The 16,711-nt window shown below is 44.4% G+C and overlaps 1 long non-coding RNA gene across 1 annotated transcript in view; it reads right to left on the reverse strand.

Moving 5' to 3' along the window:
- LOC139758877 (uncharacterized) overlaps nt 1-11,671 on the reverse strand; it is a 44,372-nt gene extending 32,701 nt beyond the window's left edge. Inside the window, exons 1-2 of the long non-coding RNA XR_011714962.1 lie at nt 11,496-11,671; nt 5,844-5,956 (exon numbers count right to left, since the gene is read on the reverse strand). This is a non-coding gene — a long non-coding RNA (uncharacterized lncRNA). The remainder of the gene's footprint in view (nt 1-5,843; nt 5,957-11,495) is intronic.
- Nucleotides 11,672-16,711: the final 5,040 nt, after the last annotated feature.

A 16,711-nucleotide genomic window follows, 5' to 3' on the forward strand; every position in this document is an offset into this window, starting at 1 on the left:
GTGAGGGTGAGTAGATGTATATGTGTGAGGTGAGGGTGAGTACATGTATATGTGTGAGGTGAGGGTGAGTAGACGTATATATGTGAGGTGAGGGTGAGTAGATGTATATGTGTGAGGTGAGGGTTAGTAGACGTATATGTGTGAGGTGAGGGTGAGTAGACGTATATGTGTGAGGTGAGGGTGAGTACATGTATATGTGTGAGGTGAGGGTGAGTAGACGTATATGTGTGAGGTGAGGGTGAGTAGATGTATATGTGTGAGGTGAGGGTTAGTAGACGTATATGTGTGAGGTGAGGGTGAGTAGATGTATATGTGTGAGGTGAGGGTGAGTAGACGTATATGTGTGAGGTGCGGGTGAGTAGATGTATATGTGTGAGGTGAGGGTGAGTAGACGTATATGTGTGAGGTGAGGGTGAGTAGACGTATATGTGTGAGGTGAGGGTGAGTAGATGTATATGTGTGAGGTGAGGGTGAGTAGACGTATATGTGTGAGGTGCGGGTGAGTAGACGTATATCTGTGAGGTGAGGGTGAGTAGATGTATATGTGTGAGGTGCGGGTGAGTAGACGTATATCTGTGAGGTGAGGGTGAGTAGACGTATATGTGTGAGGTGCGGGTGAGTAGACGTATATGTGTGAGTTGAACCATGAATATATACCGAGAGATATCTCATGATATAATGAGGATTGATATGATATAAAGAGCAGACATGAGCAGGAACTGATAACATATGTTCACCTGAGCATGAAGAGCTAAAGAATACATAACTGAGCATGAGGGGCATACGTGAGCATGAGGAGCATACCTGAGCATGAGGAGCCACAGGGAGACATACGTGAGCATGAGGAGCATACGTGAGCATGAGCTTACATGAGCATGAGGAGCCACAAAGAGGCATAAGTGAGCATGAGGAGCATACGTGAGCATGAGGAGCCATAAGGAGACATACGTGAGCATAAAAAGCATACGTGCGCATGAGGAGCATACGTGAGCATGAGGAGCCAAAAGGAGACATACCTCAGCATGAGGAGCATACGTGACCATCAGAAGCCACAAAGAGACACGTGAGCATGAAGAGCATACCTGAGCATGAGGAGCATACATGAGCAAGAGGAGCATACCTGAGCATGAGAAGCATACGTGAGCATGAGGAGCATATGTGAGCATGAGAAGCCACAAGGAGACATACATGAGCATGACGAGCCACAATGAGACATACGTGAGTATGAGTAGCATACGTGAGCATGAGAAGTATATCTGAGAATGAGGAGCCACAAAGAGCATACGTGAGAATGAGAAGCATACGTGAGCATGAGAAACCACAAGGAGACATGCGTGAGCATGAGGAGCCACAATGAGACATACGTGAACATGAGGAGCCACAATGAGCAATACGTGAGCATGAGGGGCATACGTGAGCATCAGGAGCATACCTGATCATGAGGAGCCTCAAGGAGCAAAAATGAGCATGAGGAGCATACGTGAGCATGAGGAGCATACCTGAGCATGAGGACCCACAAGGAGACATACGTGAGCATGAGGAGCATACGTAGCATGAGGAGCATACCTGAGCATGAGGAGCCACAAGGAGGCACATTTGAGCATGAGGAGTATACGTGAGCGTGAGGAACCACAAGGAGACATACGTGAGCATGAGGAGTCATAAGAAGACATACCTGAGCATGAGGAGCATACGTGAGCATGAGAAACCACAAGGAGACATAATTGAGCATGAAGAGCATACCTGAGTATGAGGAGCATACCTGAACATGAGGAGCATATGTGAGCATGAGGAGCTAACCTGAGCATGAGGAACATACCTGAGCATGAGGATCATATGTGAGCATGAGAAGCAAAAAGGAGACATACATGAGCATGAGGAGCATACGTGAGCATGAGAATCCAAAAGGAGACATACATGAGCATGAGGAGCATATTTGAGCATGAGAAGCCAAAAGGAGACATACATGAGCATGAGGAGCATACGTGAGCATGAAGAGCATACATGAGCATGAGGAGCCACAATGGGGCATACGTGAGTATGCGGAGCATACGTGAGCATGAGAAGCGACAAGAAGACATACCTGAGCATGAGGAGCATACCTGAACATGAGGAACATACATGAGCATGAGGAGCCACAATGAGATACGTGAGCAAGAGGAACCACAATGAGACATAAGTGAGCATGAGGGGCATACGTGAGCATCAGGAGCATACCTGAGCATGAGGAACACTACAAGGAGCAAAAAAAAGCATGAAGAATACTACAAGGAGCAAAAATGAGCATGAGGAACATACGTGAGCATGAGGAGCATACCTGAGCATGAGGAGCCACAAGGAGACATATTTGGGCATGAGGAGCATACATGACCATGAGGAGCCACAAGCAGACATATGTGAGCTTGAGGAGCATACGTAGCATGAGGAGCATACCTGAGCATGAAGAGCCACAAGGAGACATATCGGAGCATGAGGAGCATACGTGAGCATGAGGAACCACAAGGAGACATACGTGAGCGTGAGGAGCATACGTGAGCATGAGGAGGATACCTGAGCATGAGGAGCCACAAGGAGACATATTTGAGCATGAGGAGCATACGTGACCATGAGGAGCCACAAAGAGACATACGTGTGCATGAGGAGCATTCGTGAGCATGAGGAGCCACAAGGAGACATACCTGGGCATGAGGAGCATACCTAAGCATGAACAGCATAAGTGAGCATAAGGAGCCACAAGGAGACATACCTGAGCATGAGGAGCCACAAGAAGACATACACGAGCATCAGGAGCAAACATGAGCATGAGGAGCATACGTAAGATAGAGGAGCCACAAGGAGACATACCTGAGCATGAGGAGCATACCTGAGCATGAGGAGCGTCAAGGAGACATAACTGAGATTGAGGAACATACGTGAGCATGAGGAGCCACAAGGAGACATACCTGAGCATGAGGAGCATACCTGAGCATGAGGAGCATACGTAAGCATGAGGAGCATACTAGAGGATGAGGAGCCTCAAGGAGACACCTGAGCATGAGGAGCCACAAGGAAACATACCGGAGCATGAGGAGCCACAAGGAGACATACCTACGCATGAAGAGCATACCTGAGCCTGAGGAGACACAAGGAAACATGCCTGAGTATCAGGAGCAAACCTGAGCATGAGGAGCATACTAGAGGATGACGAGCCACAAAGAGACATACCTGAGCATGGGGAGCCACAAGGAAACATACCCGAGCATGAGGAGCATACGTGAGCATGAGGAGCCACAAGGAGACATATCTGAGTATGAGGAGCCACAAGGGGGCATACGTGAACATGAGGAGCATACATGAGCATGAGGAGCCACAAGGGGGCATACGTAAACATGAGGAGCATACCTGAGCATGAGGAGCCACAAGGAGACATGTGAGCATGAGGAACATACGTGCGTGTGAGGAGCATACGTTAGCATGAGGAGCAAACGTGGGCATGAGGAGGATACATGGCATGAGGACCCACAATGACACATACGTGAACATGAGGAGCATACGTGAGCATGAGGAGCATACCTGAGCATGAGGAGCCACAAGGAGACATATTTGAGCATGAGGAGCATACATGAGCATGAGGAGACACAAGGAGACACACGTGAGCATAAGGAGAATACGTGAGCATGAGGAGCCACAATGAGACATACCTTAGCATTAGGAGCATAACTGAGCATAAGGAACATGAGCATGAGGAGCATACGTGAGCATGAGGAACCACAAGGAGACATACCTGGGCATAATGGGCATAAGTGAGCATGAGGAGCCATAAGGAGACATACCTGAGCATTAGGAGCCACAAGGTGACATACCTGAGCATTAGGAGCCACAAGGAGACACAACTTAGCATCAGGAGCATATATGAGCAAAAGGAGCAAACGTGAGCATGAGGAGCCCACAAGGGCACATACCTTAGCATCAGGAGCATACCTGAGCAAGAGGAGCAAACGTGAGCATGAGGAGCCACAAGGAGACATACCTGAGCATCAGGAGCATACGTAAGCATGAGGAGTATACGTGAGCATGAGGAGCCACAAGAAGATATACCTGAGCATTAGGAGCATACGTGGGCATGAGGAGCCTCAAGGACAGATACCTGAGATGTGGAGCATACGTAAGCATGGGGAGCCACAAGGAAACATGCCTGAGCATTAGGAGCATAAGTGAGCATGGGGAGCATACGTGAGCTTGAGGAGCATACCTGAGCATGAGGAGCATACCTAAGCATGAGGAGCCACAAGGAGACATATTTGAGCATGAGGAGCATACGTGAGCATGAGGAGCATGCGTGACCATGAGGAGCATACGTGAGCATGAGTAGCCACAAGGAAACTTACGTGAGCATGAGGAGCATACGTGAGCATTAGGAGCCACAAGGAGACATACTTGAGCATAAGGAGCATAAGTAAGCATGAAGAGCCACAAGGAGACATACCTGAGTATGAGCCACAAGGAGACATACCTCAGCACGAGGAGCCTCAAGGAGACATACCTGAGCATGAGGAGCATATGTGGGCATGAGGAGCCACAAGGAGACTTACCTGAGCATGAGGAGCATACGTGAGCCTGAGGAGTCACAAGGAGACATACCTGAGCATCAGGAGCATACGTGAGCATGAGGAGCCACAAGGAGACATACCTGAGCATGAGGAGCATACGTGAGCATGAGAAGCCACAAGGAAACGTACCTGAACATGAGGAGCATACGTGAGCATGAGGAGCATACGTGAGCTTAAGGAGCATACGTGAGCATGTGGAACATTCGTGAACATGATGAGCCACAAAGAGACATACCTGAACAAGAGGAGCATAAGTGAGCATGAGGATAATACGTGAGCATGAGGAGCCATAAGGAGACATACCTGAGCATGAGGAGCATACGTGAGCATGAGGAGCATACGTGAGTATAAAGAACCACAAGGAAACATACCTGAGCATGAGGAGCATACGTAGCATGAGGAGCCACAACGACACATACTTGAGCATGAGGAGCATACGTGAGCATGAGGAGCAAACCTGAGCATGAGGAGCTACAAGGAGATATATCTGAGCATGAGGAGCATACCTGAGCATGAGGGGCATACGTAAGCATGAGGAGCCACAAGGAGACATGCCTGAGCATGAGGAGCCACAAGGAAACATGTCTGAGCATGAGGGGCATACGTGAGCATGAGGAGCCACAAGGAAACATGCCTGAGCATGAGTAGCATACGTGAGCATGAGGAACATACGTGAGCATGAGGAGCCACAAGGAGACATACCTGAGCATGAGGAGCATACCTGAGCATGTGGAGCTACAAGGAGACATATGTGAGCATGAGGACCTTACCTGAGCATGAAGAGCCACAAGGAGACATACTTGAGCATGAGGAGTATGCCTGAGCATGAGGAGCCACAAGGAGACATATCTGAGCATGAGGAGCCACAAGGCGACATACCTGAGCGTGAGGAGCATGCGTGAGCATGAGGAGCCAGGAGACATACGTGAGCATGAGGAGCTTACGTGAGCATGAGGAGTATACGTTAGCATGAGGAGCATAACCGAGCATGAGGAGCCACAAGGAGACATACGGGAGTATGAAGAGCATGCATGAGCATGAGAAGCATACTTGAGCATGAGGAGTATGCCTGAGCATGAGGAGCCACAAGGAGACATGTCTGAGCATGAGGAGCATACCTGAGCACGAGGAGCGACAAGGAGACATGCCTGAGCATGAGGAGCATACGTGAGCATGAGGAGCATACGTGAGCATGAGGAGCCACAAGGAGACATACGTGAGCATGAGGAGCATACGTGAGCATGAGGAGCATACCTGAGCATGACGTTGTGTTGGTTGGTAAGGTTGAGCTGGAGTACAAGTGCCATGCTGCTGACCACACACAGGAGCACCAGTAACCTCATTAACATGGAGGGTCCACCACTCTCCTGCAGGAGTGCCAAGGTCAGTAAGTTACCTGTTTCCTCACTAACGTGTGTACGATGTCTCAAAACTCATGAGTCAAACGTAGAATTTTCCCGTCTTTTGTTCTAAGTTAACTAAGACGGTGCTTACGCCAGATACCCATCTTATCGACCAGTCCCCACGGGAGGATGAACAGCTGGGCTAACCGTGGACTCACTCCCGTAACCAGGATCGACCCCAGACAGCCCGTAAATGCATGTCACAAGCAGACACACACATACCTACCAGGTCAACTGTAGCAGTAAAGGTAATTCCTGAGCTCTGCCTTTCTTTCTGAGTATCCATGCGCTCCGTACAGCACGGTGTCCAGTAAACAGATGGAGAATATATGATAATACATATGTTATCTAATTTGCTAAACATATGATGCCTTCTGACAGATCTCTTGATTGTCAACATAAAGCGTGTGACGCGGTAGTAAGTGGTGTGCCACCACAATTACAATCTCTTCCAGGACACTATCAACATGTTTACTATTCATTAACTTTATTATGGCTTAATGAAGGGAAGATGTTACTCCAGTCATATTTCATATCAGATGTGGAACTTTATCAGGATAACTGAAACTCTGAAACAGAAACTTATTAATGTTAAGATACATAGAAAAAAATTTTTGTTTGAATTTAGTTCAATACAGGGGACAACGAGTGTTGGCAGCCACGTCCACTGTGAACACATGAGTGACAGTTTATACAGTCCAGGTCATCCAACATGACTGTTAACGTCAGAGTGATCACACTTCACTCTCCTGCTGAACAACAAAACCAAATCTGCCAAACACAATGTGTGTGGTATATACAGCTGGCAAGCACAATGTGTGTGGTATATACAGCTGCCAAGCACAATGTGTGTGGTATATACAGCTGGCAAGCACAGTGTGTGTGGTATATACAGCTGCCAAACACAATGTGTGTGGTATATACAGCTGGCAAGCACAATGTGTGTGGTATATACAGCTGCCAAGTACAATGTGCGTGGTATATACAGCTGGCAAGCACAGTGTGTGTGGTATATACAGCTGCCAAGCACAATGTGTGTGGTATATACAGCTGCCAAGCACAATGTGTGTGGTATATACAGCTGCCAAGCACAATGTTTGTGGTATATACAGCTGCCAAGCACAATGTTTGTGGTATATACAGCTGCCAAGCACAATGTGTGTGGTATATACAGCTGCCAAGCACAATGTTTGTGGTATATACAGCTGCCAAGCACAATGATTGTGGTATATACAGCTGCCAAGCACAATGTGTGTGGTATATACAGCTGCCAAGCACAATGTATGTGTTATATACAGCTGCCAAGCAGAATGTTTGTGGTATATACAGCTGCCAAGCACAATGTGTGTGGTATATACAGCTGCCAAGCACAATGTTTGTGGTATATACAGCTGCCAAGCACAATGTGTGTGGTATATACAGCTGCCAAGCACAATGTTTGTGGTATATACAGCTGCCAAGCACAATGTGTGTGGTATATACAGCTGCCAAGCACAATGTGTGTGGTATATACAGCTGCCAAGCACAATGTGCGTGGTATATACAGCTGGCAAGCACAATGTGTGTGGTATATACAGCTGCCAAGCACAATGTGTGTGGTATATACAGCTGCCAAGCACAATGTGTGTGGTATATACAGCTGCCAAGCACAATGTGTGTGGTATATACAGCTGCCAAGCACAATGTGTGTGGTATATACAGCTGCCAAGCACAATGTGTGTGGTATATACAGCTGCCAAGCACAATGTGTGTGGTATATACAGCTGCCAAGCACAATGTGTGTGGTATATACAGCTGCCAAGCACAATGTGTGTGGTATATACAGCTGCCAAGCACAATGTGTGTGGTATATACAGCTGCCAAGCACAATGTTTGTGGTATATACAGCTGCCAAGCACAATGTGTGTGGTATATACAGCTGCCAAGCACAATGTTTGTGGTATATACAGCTGCCAAGCACAATGTTTGTGGTATATACAGCTGCCAAGCACAATGTGTGTGGTATATACAGCTGCCAAGCACAATGTGTGTGGTATATACAGCTGCCAAGCACAATGTTTGTGGTATATACAGCTGCCAAGCACAATGTGTGTGGTATATAGAGCTGCCAAGCACAATGTTTGTGGTATATACAGCTGCCAAGCACAATGTGTGTGGTATATACAGCTGCCAAGCACAATGTGTGTGGTATATACAGCTGCCAAGCACAATGTGTGTGGTATATACAGCTGCCAAGCACAATGTTTGTGGTATATACAGCTGCCAAGCACAATGTGTGTGGTATATACAGCTGCCAAGCACAATGTTTGTGGTATATACAGCTGCCAAGCACAATGTGTGTGGTATATACAGCTGCCAAGCACAATGTGTGTGGTATATACAGCTGCCAAGCACAATGTTTGTGGTATATAGAGCTGCCAAGCACAATGTTTGTGGTATATACAGCTGCCAAGCACAATGTGTGTGGTATATACAGCTGCCAAGCACAATGCTTGTGGTATAAACAGCTGCCAATCACAATGTGTGTGGTATATAGAGCTGCCAAGCACAATGTTTGTGGTATATACAGCTGCCAAGCACAATGTGTGTGGTATATACAGCTGCCAAGCACAATGTTTGTGGTATATACAGCTGCCAAGCACAATGTGTGTGGTATATACAGCTGCCAAGCACAATGTTTGTGGTATATACAGCTGCCAAGCACAATGTGTGTGGTATATACAGCTGCCAAGCACAATGTGTGTGGTATATACAGCTGCCAAGCACAATGTGTGTGGTATATACAGCTGCCAAGCACAATGTGTGTGGTATATACAGCTGCCAAGCACAATGTGTGTGGTATATACAGCTGCCAAGCACAATGTTTGTGGTATATACAGCTGCCAAGCACAATGTGTGTGGTATATACAGCTGCCAAGCACAATGTGTGTGGTATATACAGCTGCCAAGCACAATGTGTGTGGTATATACAGCTGCCAAGCACAATGTGTGTGGTATATACAGCTGCCAAGCACAATGTTGTGGTATATACAGCTGCCAAGCACAATGTGTGTGGTATATACAGCTGCCAAGCACAATGTGTGTGGTATATACAGCTGCCAAGCACAATGTGTGTGGTATATACAGCTGCCAAGCACAATGTGTGTGGTATATACAGCTGCCAAGCACAATGTTGTGGTATATACAGCTGCCAAGCACAATGTTGTGGTATATACAGCTGCCAAGCACAATGTGTGTGGTATATACAGCTGCCAAGCACAATGTGTGTGGTATATACAGCTGCCAAGCACAATGTGTGTGGTATATACAGCTGCCAAGCACAATGTGTGTGGTATATACAGCTGCCAAGCACAATGTGTGTGGTATATACAGCTGCCAAGCACAATGTGTGTGGTATATACAGCTGCCAAGCACAATGTTTGTGGTATATACAGCTGCCAAGCACAATGTTTGTGGTATATACAGCTGCCAAGCACAATGTGTGTGGTATATACAGCTGCCAAGCACAATGTGTGTGGTATATACAGCTGCCAAGCACAATGTGTGTGGTATATACAGCTGCCAAGCACAATGTTTGTGGTATATAGAGCTGCCAAGCACAATGTGTGTGGTATATACAGCTGCCAAGCGCAATGTGTGTGGTATATACAGCTGCCAATCACAATGTTTGTGGTATATTGAGCTGGCAAGCACAATGTGTGTGGTATATACAGCTGCCAATCACAATGTTTGTGGTATATACAGCTGCCAAGCAGAATGTGTGTGGTATATACAGCTGCCAAGCACAATGTTTGTGGTATATACAGCTGCCAAGCACAATGTTTGTGGTATATAGAGCTGCCAAGCACAATGTGTGGTATATAGAGCTGGCAAGCACAATGTGTGTTGTATATACAGCTGCCAAGCACAATGTTTGTGGTACATACAGTTGCCAGGCACAATGTGTGTGGTATATGCAGCTGCCAAGCACAATGTGTGTGGTATATACAGCTGCCAAGCACAATGTGTGTGGTGTATACAGCTGCCAAGCACAATGTGTGTGGTATATAGAGCTGGCAAGCACAATGTTTGTGGTATATACAGCTGCCAAGCACAATGTTTGTGGTATATACAGTTGCCAAGAACAATGTTTGTGGTATATACAGTTGCCAAGCACAATGTTTGTGGTATATAGAGCTGCCAAGCACAATATGTGTGGTATATAGAGCTGCCAAGCACAACGTGTGTGGTATATACAGCTGCCAAGCACAATGTGTGTGGTATATACAGCTGCCAAGCACAATGTGTGTGGTATATGCAGCTGCCAAGCACAATGCTTGTGGTATATACAGCTACAAGCACAATGTGTGTGGTATATACAGCTGCCAAGCACAATGTTTGTGGTATATACAGCTACAAGCACAATGTGTGTGGTATATAGAGCTGGCAAAGGTTACATTACTCTGAGTTACTGATGGAGTCTATCATCTGACTGATGTATCAACTACTGAACATTTGTCTTATTATAGAAGAGATAGAAGGTATACAACGTGATTATAGAAGAGATAGAAGGTATACAACGTGATTATAGAAGGGATAGAAGGTATACAACGTGATTATAGAAGAGATAGAAGGTATACAACGTGATTATAGAAGAGATAGAAGGTATACAACGTGATTATAGAAGAGATAGAAGGTATACAACGTGATTATAGAAGAGATAGAAGGTATACAACGTGATTATAGAAGAGATAGAAGGTATACAACGTGATTATAGAAGAGATAGAAGGTATACAACGTGATTATAGAAGAGATAGAAGGTATACAACGTGATTATAGAAGAGATAGAAGGTATACAACGTGATTATAGAAGAGATAGAAGGTATACAACGTGATTATAGAAGAGATAGAAGGTATACAACGTGATTATAGAAGAGATAGAAGGTATACAACGTGATTATAGAAGAGATAGAAGGTATACAACGTGATTATAGAAGAGATAGAAGGTATACAACGTGATTATAGAAGAGATAGAAGGTATACAACGTGATTATAGAAGAGATAGAAGGTATACAACGTGATTATAGAAGAGATAGAAGGTATACAACGTGATTATAGAAGAGATAGAAGGTATACAACGTGATTATAGAAGAGATAGAAGGTATACAACGTGATTATAGAAGAGATAGAAGGTATACAACGTGATTATAGAAGAGATAGAAGGTATACAACGTGATTATAGAAGAGATAGAAGGTATACAACGTGATTATAGAAGAGATAGAAGGTATACAACGTGATTATAGAAGAGATAGAAGGTATACAACGTGATTATAGAAGAGATAGAAGGTATACAACGTGATTACAGAAGAGATAGAAGGTATACAACGTGATTATAGAAGAGATAGAAGGTATACAACGTGATTATAGAAGAGATAGAAGGTATACAACGTGATTACAGAAGAGATAGAAGGTATACAACGTTGTTGTTAGCGTCAGGTCTTCCATGATAGCATATATACTTACCTTGCTCCTAATAACCTTCTGGTCTTTTCTTCTTCCCATGTTGAACACCTGGAGACAGACACTTCCAGCACATTACTGGCCAGACAGAGGGCGTGCACACTTAGGTCTCGGCTGGCAACACCATCAGGGCCTCAGTCTACACTCCCACTCCATTTTCTGAAAGGTGATGGAGGAACGTTACCCATTTTCCTCCCTTGATTGATATACAACAATAGATGTAGCGGATATATCTATTTCTCATCACCAACACCGGGATATGAAGAACTAATGTCTTAATTCTTTAGTTTTTGTTCGTGCTTGATGGGTTGAGAGAGAGAGAGAGAGAGAGAGAGAGAGAGAGAGAGAGAGAGAGAGAGAGAGAGAGAGAGAGAGAGAGAGAGAGAGAGAGAGAGAGAGGTGGGGGGGGGGGGTGGATTCTTGTCCAGAGAGAGTGGAGAGCATTGTACAAGTTCACAAAGAAAGCCAGATTATCGCTGGATCTCTTCAAGACTCATAATGACAACCCAGGTCAAGCTATGTAAGCGATGGTAACTCACAACTGATAACAACTTTGTGGAACACACTGGTCACAACATCCCTTGAGTGGCTTAAAGCAACGTTAAACTGTCGTAACTCCTCAGATCATTGCGTGACACTGGTAAAGTGTAGTGACTGTATAACTGACTGTTGTAGAAGCATGGTAGAGTGTAGTGACTGTATACCTGACTGTTGTAGAAGCATGGTAGAGTGTAGTGACTGTATACCTGACTGTTGTAGAAGCATGGTAGAGTGTAGTGACTGTATAACTGACTGTTGTAGAAGCATGGTAGAGTGTAGTGACTGTATACCTGACTGTTGTAGAAGCTTGGTAGAGTGTAGTGACTGTATACCTGACTGTTGTATAAGCATGGTAGAGTGTAGTGACTGTATAACTGACTGTTGTAGAAGCATGGTAGAGTGTAGTGACTGTATAATTGACTGTTGTAGAAGCATGGTAGAGTGTAGTGACTGTATAACTGACTGTTGTAGAAGCATGGTAGAGTGTAGTGACCGTATAACTGACTGTTGTAGAAGCATGGTAGAGTGTAGTGACTGTATAATTGACTATTGTAGAAGCATGGTTGTATCAGGAAGGGAGAGTGTCACACTTGTTGTATCAGGAAGGGAGAGTGTCACACTTGTTGTATCAGGAAGGGAGAGGGTCACACTTGTTGTATCAGGAAGGGAGAGTGTCACACTTGTTGTATCAGGAAGGGAGAGTGTCACTGTATACCTGACTGTTGTATAAGCATGGTAGAGTGTAGTGACTGTATACCTGACTGTTGTATAAGCATGGTAGAGTGTAGTGACTGTATACCTGACTGTTGTAGAAGCATGGTAGAGTGTAGTGACTGTATACCTGACTGTTGTAGAAGCATGGTAGAGTGTAGTGACTGTATAACTGACTGTTGTAGAAGCATGGTAGAGTGTAGTGACTGTATAACTGACTGTTGTAGAAGCATGGTAGAGTGTAGTGACCGTATAACTGACTGTTGTAGAAGCATGGTAGAGTGTAGTGACTGTATACCTGACTGTTGTAGAAGCATGGTAGAGTGTAGTGACTGTATACCTGACTGTTGTAGAAGCATGGTAGAGTGTAGTGACCGTATAACTGACTGTTGTAGAAGCGTGGTAGAGTGTAGTGACTGTATAACCGACTGTTATAGAAGCATGGTAGAGTGTAGTGACCGTATAACTGACTGTTGTAGAAGCATGGTAGAGTGTAGTGACTGTATAACTGACTGTTGTAGAAGCATGTAGAGTGCAGTGATGTATTGATGTTTACTGGTGATAACCCTTTACCACTGCTTGTATCAGTGAGCAGGAGAGTCACACTTGTTATATCAGGGAGGAAGAATTTTGCTCTTGTTGTATCAGGAAGGGAGAGTGTCACACTTGTTGTATCAGGAAGGGAGAGTGTCACACTTGTTGTATCAGGAAGGGAGAGTGTCACACTTGTTGTATCAGGAAGGGAGAGTGTCACACTTGTTGTATCAGGAAGGGAGGGTGTCACACTTGTTGTATCAGGAAGGGAGGGTGTCACACTTGTTGTATCAGGAAGGGAGAGTGTCACACTTGTTGTATCAGGAAGGGAGGGTGTCACACTTGTTGTATCAGGAAGGGAGAGTGTTACACTTGTTGTATCAGGAAGGGAGGGTGTCACACTTGTTGTATCAGGAAGGGAGGGTGTCACACTTGTTGTATCAGGAAGGGAGGGTGTCACACTTGTTGTATCAGGAAGGGAGAGTGTCACACTTGTTGTATCAGGAAAGGAGAGTGTCACACTTGTTGTATCAGGAAAGGAGAGTGTCACACTTGTTGTATCAGGAAGGGAGAGTGTCACGCTTGTTGTATCAGGAAGGGAGAGTGTCACACTTGTTGTATCAGGAAGGGAGAGTGTCACACTTGTTGTATCAGGAAGGGAGAGTGTCACACTTGTTGTATCAGGAAGGGAGAGTGTCACACTTGTTGTATCAGGAAGGTAGAGTGTCACACTTGTTGTATCAGGAAGGGAGAGTGTCACACTTGTATCAGGAAGGTAGAGTGTCACACTTGTTGTATCAGGAAGGGAGAGTGTCACACTTGTTGTATCAGGAAGGGAGAGTGTCACACTTGTATCAGGAAGGTAGAGTGTCACACTTGTTGTATCAGGAAGGGAGAGTGTCACACTTGTTGTATCAGGAAGGGAGAGTGTCACACTTGTTGTATCAGGAAGGGAGAGTGTCACACTTGTTGTATCAGGAAGGGAGAGTGTCACACTTGTATCAGGAAGGTAGAGTGTCACACTTGTTGTATCAGGAAGGGAGAGTGTCACACTTGTTGTATCAGGAAGGGAGAGTGTCACACTTGTTGTATCAGGAAGGGAGAGTGTCACACTTGTTGTATCAGGAAGGTAGAGTGTCACACTTGTTGTATCAGGAAGGGAGAGTGTCACACTTGTTGTATCAGGAAGGTAGAGTGTCACACTTGTTGTATCAGGAAGGGAGAGTGTCACACTTGTTGTATCAGGAAGGGAGAGTGTCACACTTGTTGTATCAGGAAGGGAGAGTGTCACACTTGTTGTATCAGGAAGGGAGAGTGTCACACTTGTTGTATCAGGAAGGGAGAGTGTCACACTTGTTGTATCAGGAAGGGAGGGTGTCACACTTGTTGTATCAGGAAGGGAGAGTGTCACACTTGTTGTATCAGGAAGGGAGGGTGTCACACTTGTTGTATCAGGAAGGGAGAGTGTCACACTTGTTGTATCAGGAAGGGAGAGTGTCACACTTGTTGTATCAGGAAGGGAGGGTGTCACACTTGTTGTATCAGGAAGGGAGGGTGTCACACTTGTTTTATCAGGAAGGGAGAGTGTCACACTTGTTGTATCAGGAAGGGAGAGTGTCACACTTGTTGTATCAGGAAGGGAGAGTGTCACACTTGTTTTATCAGGAAGGGAGAGTGTCACACTTGTTGTATCAGGAAGGGAGAGTGTCACACTTGTTGTATCAGGAAGGGAGAGTGTTGCAGTTGTATTTTCAAAGATGGAGAGTTTTGCCCTTGGTCCATCAGGGAGGCAGAGTTTCGTAATATACACCCACTACAATACTGTTTAGAGTCATAATACACCCACTACAATACTGTTTAGAGTCATTGTACACCCACTACAGTACTGTGCAATGTTATAAACCTACTACAGTATTGTGTGGTGTCTTTATGCACCATTAAAGTATTATGTAGTTTCATTATACGACCACGACAGTTCTATTTAGTGTTTTTATATATCCACTACAGTATTGTGAAGTGTCATTATACAACCACTACAGTATATTGTGGTGTCATTATTCAACCACTGTGTTGAGTCTTTACTCACCTACTACACTACTATGCATTGTCATTATACTCCTGTTACAGTACTGTGTTATGTCTTTATAAACCCACTACAGTACTGAGCAGTGTCATTATACATCCATTACAGAATTGTTAGTATCATATTGCACCTTCTACAGTATTGTCTAGTGTAGTTATACACCTTTATAGTGCTGTGCACAGTTATAATACACCAACTACAGTACAGTGTAGTGAAATTATATATATATATATATATATATATATATATATATATATATATATATATATATATATATATATATATATATATATATATATATATATATTATCCCTGGGGATAGGGGAGAAAGAATACTTCCCACGTATTCCCTGCGTGTCGTAGAAGGCGACTAAAAGGGGAGGGAGCTGGGGGCTGGAAATCCTCCCCTCTCAATTTTTTTTAATTTTCCAAAAGAAGGAACAGAGAAGGGGGCCAGGTGAGCATATTCCCTCAATGGCCCAGTCCTCTGTTCTTAACGCTACCTCGCTAACGCGGGAAATGGCGAATAGTTTGAAAAAAAAATTTATATATATATATATATATATATATATATATATATATATATATATATATATATATATATATATATACATATATATATATATATATATACATATATATATATATATATATATATATATATATATATATATATATATATATATATATATATATATATATATATATATATATATATTATCTATATATTTTCTATTTTATTATACTTTGTCGCTGTCTCCTTCGTTAGCGAGATAGCGCAAGGAAACAAACGAAAGAATGGCCCAACTCAACCACATACACATGTACATACGTACACGCCCACACACGCACATATACATACCTATACATATCAAATGTACACATACCTATACATACACAGACTGATACATATATACATATGTACATATTCATACTTGCTACCCTCAGCCATTTCCGTTGCCATCCAGCCACACATGAAATGGCACCCCCTACCCCCGCAAGCGAGCGAGGTAGCGGTAGGAAAAAGACAACAAAGGCCCCATTCGTTCACACTCAGTCTCTATCTGTCATGTGTAATGCACCGAAACAACAGCTCCCTTTCCACATCTAGGTCCCAGAAAACTTTCCATGGTTTACCCCAGACACTTCACATGCCCTGGTTCAATTCATTGACAGCACGTCGACCCCGGTATATCACATCGTTCCAATTAACTCTATTCCTTGCACGCCTTTCACCCTCCTGCATGTTCAGGCCCCGATTGCTCACAATCTCTTTCACTCCATCTTTCCACCACCAATTTGATCTCCCACTTCTCCTCATTTCCTCCACCTCCGACACATATATCCTCTT

Source organism: Panulirus ornatus, chromosome 31 (assembly GCF_036320965.1).
Source record: "Panulirus ornatus isolate Po-2019 chromosome 31, ASM3632096v1, whole genome shotgun sequence".
NCBI classification, from domain to species: Eukaryota; Metazoa; Arthropoda; class Malacostraca; order Decapoda; family Palinuridae; genus Panulirus; species Panulirus ornatus.